Raw genomic sequence first — 6,865 nt, forward strand, 5'->3', positions numbered from 1 at the left:
TCAACATTGACACAGAAAGACATCCGACATAAAACTGGAGTCGTTCACAGCTGGAAATGACCCGGAAATGATAAAAATGTAGTGACCACAAAGAGAGGAACTTGTGCCCCCAGGCAGACCTCCTGTGCACAGGGGTGGCTGGGGCGTTGGCGTGCCCGTGCAAGCAGTGCTGGGCTCCACAGTTTCCCTCAAGGGGACAGAAGTAGGAATCTGCTCTGATGGCTCTGCTCAAGGCAGCACCCCCTGATGGAGACGGGGGCAGCCCCTCGTGAGTTCCAGATGTCCTGGTGTTTCTTGGGCACAGCCAAAAATCTCAGCTTCTTCATGACCCAGAGAATGATGGGGGGCCAGCCCAGCAGCCTCGGGTCCCGCAGGTCCTCCAGGGGACAGCCCAGCAGCTGCGGGTCCTGCATGGCCTCTGGGGGCAGCCCCTCATGAGTTCTGTGTGTCCTGGTGATTCTTGGGCATGGCCCGAATCTCAGCTTCTTCATGACAGGGGCCAGCCCAGCAGCTGCGGGTCCCACAGGTCCTTCAGGGGACAGCCCAATAGCCACAGGTCCCACAGCTCCTCCGGGGACAGCCCCTCATGAGTTCTGGGTGTCCTGGTGATTCTTGGGCACAGCCATGGATCTCAGCTTTTCATGACCCGGGGAATGATGGGGGGGCCAGCCCGCAGCCGTGGGTCTCACAGGTCCACCGCAGACAGCACCTTGGTGGGCCTGTGGTCCAGCAGGTACCTGTTCAGGTGGCTCTTATCAGGCCACACGGCCTCAATCCCATTGGCCCAGTTGACCACCATGGCCTGGTGACAGGCCGAGGTCAGTTGGGGAACCTCCACCACCAATTCCCCAAAAAAGGCCCCCATGTAGTAAAAGTTGCCCTGGTCCCTGGGGATATGGGTCTGAGACTGGCCAGCGCTCATAGCTAAAGTCCTCATGGGCTGCCCAGTAGAAACCGGGGTGTGGTGTGCCAAAAGCGGGGGACAGGATCTCCATGCCCACGTGGTCCCAGAACTTCATTCCCACATCCACGTCCACGTACACCAGGTCATCCACGTCACAGAGGAAGCGCTGCTCACAGAAGCAGCTGATTATTGCTATGTGCTGCACGGACACATCCTGCCAGTGCAGGACACTGCGGACCTCAACGACCACCACCCTCTGGCCCTCCCAGAGTGGCCCACGGGGCACAGCAACCAGCTGGTCGGTGAAGATGTAGTAAGTGACCCTGTGTCCACCATGAGGACCACGACCCTCCGGCCCACCCGGAGGGGCACACGGGACCCAGCAGCCGGCTGATTGGTGAAAACCTAGTAGGTGACCCTGTGCCCCACCATGAAGTGCTTCTGTGCCGTCTGCAGGAACAGCTCCAGGAAGACCACGTATCCACAGGGGCAGTGGACAGGGCAGGAAGAGGGTCACTGCCAGAGGCTGGCAGCAGGACCCCAGAGTTGGGGGCCATGGACATGTGCACCTTCTTCAAGGGGGCAGGCCCTGGGCTGCATTAAGCAACAGCCACCTCCTGACCTTCCTGAGGGAATCTGCCAGCAGGGCCTCCCTAATGTCTGTTCCCAGAGATGGGGGCCATCAGCACCCCATCTTCCAAAGGGGAGCCTGAGGCTTCGGAGGCTGGAAACCCATGCAGCCCCACAGTCAGCATGCTGGAGCCAGGAACACTCCCCCTGTGCTGAGCTCCTGGGCAAACCCTACAGGTGCCCTCCACTGGCCGCCCCCCCTGCAGATCCCGTCCCCACCTTCCAGGAAGGAAGCACCTTTGGGCACAGCCCTCATTTCTATGTCTTACAGAGCGGGTAGAATCAGCAGGGCCGGCCACTTTGCTTTGAGTGGGCTGCCGCTGGCCCCCACAGAACTGTCTCCACTTCCTGTAGGGTTCTCCCTGGAAGGCTACTGGGCATCCTGCTGACAAGGTGCTCAGTAAGCCACTGGTATTCCTAGGAGGGGTCACCCTCAAACTCTGCCAAATCAGGAATCAAGTCCAGCCCGTGGACAGGGAAGGCAAAAGATGACACCAGGAAGAAGAGGGGGCTTGCTTAGGCCCCAGGCTTGAATCCAAGGGTGTAAGCTTCCAGGTCCAGGTCTACATCTCCCCAGCCCCAAAAGGTTCAAAGTCTTGTCCAACCACGTCCCATGGCTGGTCCCCCTCTAAGGGTACTACCTGCTCCCCCCTGTGAGGACAGCAGCTCCCCCATTATCAGCAAGTGTGCTGAGCCCCTCTGAGACTGACTATTTTGCATAGGCGCTAAGGTTCCGTCCCTGTGCCTGCCCCATAACTGACAGGTTAGTAAATCGCTCACCCAGGGAAGGCGGGCACTACATTTAAATAGGGGACAAGCACATTCAACCAGCAGACATGAGTCAGGTCACCAGAGGGCAAGTCCAGACCCAGCCAATGGGGCAACAAGCCAGATATGAAGCAGGGGGATAGAAGAGTGATCCTGGCAGAGGGCACAGCAAAAGCAAAGGCTTGTAGTCAGGCCCAGGGCAGATGTGGGACGACCACACACTTGGGTGGCCCACAGAAGGGGGGCTGTGGTGGAAGAGGTGAGGCTGGAGAGGACGGGCAGAAGGGGAGCAGACCACAGAGAGGCCCAAAGGTTATGTTCCGAAAATATCACTCTAGTTACCAAAGGAGAATGGGTTCTGTGCAGCAGAGGACAGGGAGAACCTAACCCTAACCCTAATCCCTAACTCCTAACCCTAGCCCTAACCACTATTACCAACCCCACAAAATCAGCAAAATACATTCCTGTACCTTTCTTAAAATAGATGTAAGAAGCCAGATCAGAAGAATGGCAAAACCAAGAGTTCATAGACTGTGCACCCTAAGCAAGTGACTCTGCACAAACACCTCAAAGGTTATTCAATAGAGTGAAACAAGCAATGTTATACAGCACAATGAATTTTTAAATAAAAACATGTAGTCATATTAATGCAGAAAATGTTCTAACCAAAGTCCAATGTCTGTTGCTGATATAAATACTCATGAAAGCAGGAATAAGGAGTAATTTTCTCATTAAATCTCTAGCAAACACCATGCTCAAGTCTGAAGATGGACAGCTCTACTCTGAAATCAGGAACAAGGACGGGATGCTGGTTTTCACCTGTTGCTCAATATTGGACTGAAAGTTCTACCCAGGAGGATAAGCCAAGAAAGAAGGCATCCACATGTGAAAGGAAACACTAGAACTCTATCTATTCAGAGACCAGAGATGACATCATCTTATATGGAGCTTCCTAAAGAATCAACAAAAAATGATTACAGCCAGTTACCTAATTCAGCAAAGTTACAGGACAAAATATCAATACACAAAAATCTCTCTTATTTGTATACACTAGCAATGAATCATCCAAAAAGGAATTTAAGAAAACAATTCCATTTTAGGGAACATCAACATTAACCAAATATTTAGGAATAGATGTAATCAAGGTGCACGTCTTGTACACTGAAAGTTACAAAACGTTGCTGAAAGAAAGTAAGGGAAACCTAAATAATTCTGAAGACACCCCATGTTGATGAAAAGACATGCTATTGATACGATGGCAGTAGAACACAAGGCAATGTGGAAATTCACCGTGTTCCCAAGAAAATTCGCAAAGGTCTTTGGGAAGAACTGCACAAGCTAATCCTAACAGTCATATGGAATTTCAAGGGACCACAAGATAGCCAGAACAATCTTGAAAAAGAAAACCAAAGATGAAAGGTCAAACTTCCAAAGTTCAAATCTTAATACAAAGCAACAGTAAAGAAAACATTGTGATACTGTCGTAAAGGTATGCATTCACCCTGAAGCAAATAATACATTATATGTTAATTAATTGAATTTAAATTTAAAAAATTTTTAAATAAATAAATAAAATAACAATTTTTATTGTTCTACATACCCTTTTAAAAAGGTATCCATACAGATCAGTGGCATTTAACTGAGACCAGAAATAAACCCCTTCTTCTATAGTCCACTGAATTTTGACAAGGGTGGACAACATTACATTGGGGGACAATTGGTTATCCATGTGCAGAGGAATGAAACTGGACCCTTACCTCATACCACATAGAAACGTTAGCTCAAAATAAGTAAAGGCTTAAATGTAAAAGGTAAAATTATAAACTCTAGAAGAAATAAATGGGGATAAATCTTCATAACCTTGGATTTAGCAATGCTTTTAGCTCTGACACCAAAGCATAAGAAAGAAAAAATAGATAAAATAATATCCTCAAAATTAAAAATCTTTTCAGCACGCCCAGCTGGCTCAGTCATTTAAGCATCTAACTTAATTTTGGCTCAGATCATGATCTCGGGGTCATGATATCAAGCCCCATGTCAGGCTCCACGCTGAGCGTAGGGCCTGCTTGAGAGTCTCTCTCCCTCTCCCTCTGCCCCCGACCACTCACACTCTCTCTCCCTCACTCTTAAAAAAAAGTAAAAAAAAATTACAAATCTTTGTACATCAGAAGTTACTATCCTGAAAGTGAAAAGATAGCCCCCAGAAGGAAATATCTGTACATTATGTATCTAGTAAGAGTCTGTTGTCCAGAATATGTGAAGAGCTTTTACAACTCCTCAACAAAAAGACAACCTAATTTTAAAATAGACAAAGACTTGGATAGACCCTTCTCCAGAGAAATCACGGGGAGTTGGGTGTTTAATGCACACAGAGTCTCCCTCGGGGAGAATGAACATGTTCTGGAGAATGAGGTACAACCGTGGGAACTCAGCTAAGGCCAGAGCATTGTGTACCTGAAATGTTTTAGGTGGTAAAGGTTATTTATGTTTAGTCACGGTGAAAAAGTGGACGAAGGACTGATGCATGTCACCACGTGGATGGACACGGAAAACAGCCCAAGTGACAGAAGCCAGACAGAAAATACCACTCAGATTAGCGCCCTCTGCAAATGGCTCAAAATCCATCCTTAAATCCTTCAATCCATCAGGGTTGTGCAAATAAGGGAAAGTCTCCAGAGCAGTTCCGGGAAAAGAACACTGGATCCGAATGGAGAAGACGTTTCAGACCATGGGACAGGTGGCGATGGTTGAAGTGGGCCCGTGGTCTGGGTTATAACGTGGGCACCGCGATGATTTCCTCAGTCGGGGTTCTGTGGTGGTTCCGCGGGACAGTGTCCCTGTTTGGGGTAACACGCCCTGAAGCACCCCGTGTGAAGTGGTAAATGTGGTAAGGAGACGACAGCTGGGGTCTGAGTGTGGAGATAAAGCGTATTTGCGCTGCGGTGACAGGTTGACCGCACTCTGAAATCACCGCAGAGTCCACGGCTCTTCAAACCACCACGTCAGCACCAGGTCACGGAAGCAGAGACGACGTCAAACTGTGACGGAGGCCGCGCCCTCCCAGACCCGGTTCCCCCACCGCGGAGAGCCCACTCGCCCTTGAAGGAGGCCACATGGTAGCGAGAGACTCATGGGAGGATTAAATCAGCAGCCCCTGTGTCTTGGGTGCAGTAGAAGCAGTGGGATCTGGAATTCCCATTTTCCACAACCCTCCCCCAAAACCTGGTTAGAACTGTGAAAATGCAAGACGGGCACCTCAGGAAAGTGGACTGGGGATGCCAGCGGGGAGGCCGGAGGGGGGAGCCCGCCACTCAGGGTCAGTGACGGGAACGACCGTCAGTTACAGACCCAGGGTCGGAAGCCTCCACAGGAGACACCCATCAGTCACAGGCCCCAAAGGGGAAGACGCAGGTGTCCGCTCCTCCAAGAACTCCACGCTCCCTGCAGCTCCGCGGGGGCGAGCCGCCGTCACCCCGAAGCCTGCTTCTCTCCGGCGGACTTCCCTTCGGAACAGCGCTGCCCGCTTCCTCCTCCTTCTCCACGACATACTGTTCCTCTCCTTCCTTTCTTGTCCGCGATGTGGCCGGAGCTGGCTTGTCCCGGATGGCAAGTCTCTGCTCTTCCCAAATAAACCCATTTTGCTGGTAAAACGACCGGCACTTTCAGCTTAAGGTTAACAGAACGAATAAATTCGATAAGTTGGCAAGGAGCAAAACCAAGAGACAAAAATCCGGTGCATTTCCAGGCGCTCCTCACACCCCATCAGGACGAGACCCGCTGAGAGCAGGCTCCTTCACAGCCGCATCGAGAAGAACCACACACCGAGGAGTACATGTCCCCAGGAGCTGACACACCTGTTCTCTGAGCCCGTGAGACACGGACCGCAGACGTCGAGGGAGACACGCCGGGAGAACACCCTGCGCTCAGGGAAGAGCGGACGCTGCGAACATGTCTACTCTCCCCCAGCCGTCCGCAGAGTCCGCGCCGCCGCTACGGGCCTCCAGCGGGGTCTTCGCAGACACGGAACCCACAACCTGACGCGGGTGTGGACGCGGGGAGGAGCCGGCGGGGCCGAGGCGGGGGAGCAGGAGCACAGCGGCGGGCGGCCCGGGCCGCAGACCCGGGGAGCAGCCCAGGAACCGAATCCGGGTGCGCGTGGACACGGACGTGGGGGCCGCCGGAGCGGATCCGAGGCCAGAGAGGGGAGCCCCGACAGCCCCGCGCACGGCACCCCGGGGTCCCCACGTCACCGCACACAGAGCCACGGACACCCCACGGTCTGTGCACCCGCCCTTCCTCCGCTGAGTCCTGTGAGCTCGGGCCCCCTCAGCGGTCCCCGCTCAGACGGCTTCTCCTCACCTTCTCCTCCCGCGGTGGGGCCTGAGGAGGCCGGGCTCCTGTCCGTGTGGATACGGCCCCATGTCCTCTAGAAGCCTCTACAGCGGGTCCTGAGGAGGCCGGGCTCCTGTCTGAGTGGATACGGCCCCACATCCTCCGCAGCGGGGCCTGAGGAGGCCGGGCTCCTGTCAGCGTGGACGCGACCCACGGCCCCCAGAAGCCTCC

The 6,865-nt window shown here is 53.0% G+C and overlaps 1 pseudogene; it reads right to left on the reverse strand.

Moving 5' to 3' along the window:
* Positions 1-240: 240 nt before the first annotated feature.
* Positions 241-5,849, reverse strand: LOC112815795 (histo-blood group ABO system transferase-like; annotated as a pseudogene).
* Positions 5,850-6,865: the final 1,016 nt, after the last annotated feature.

This window comes from Callorhinus ursinus, unplaced genomic scaffold, assembly GCF_003265705.2.
Source record: "Callorhinus ursinus isolate GAN/ISIS: 27379988/994484 unplaced genomic scaffold, GSC_fseal_2.0 scaffold118, whole genome shotgun sequence".
NCBI classification, from domain to species: Eukaryota; Metazoa; Chordata; class Mammalia; order Carnivora; family Otariidae; genus Callorhinus; species Callorhinus ursinus.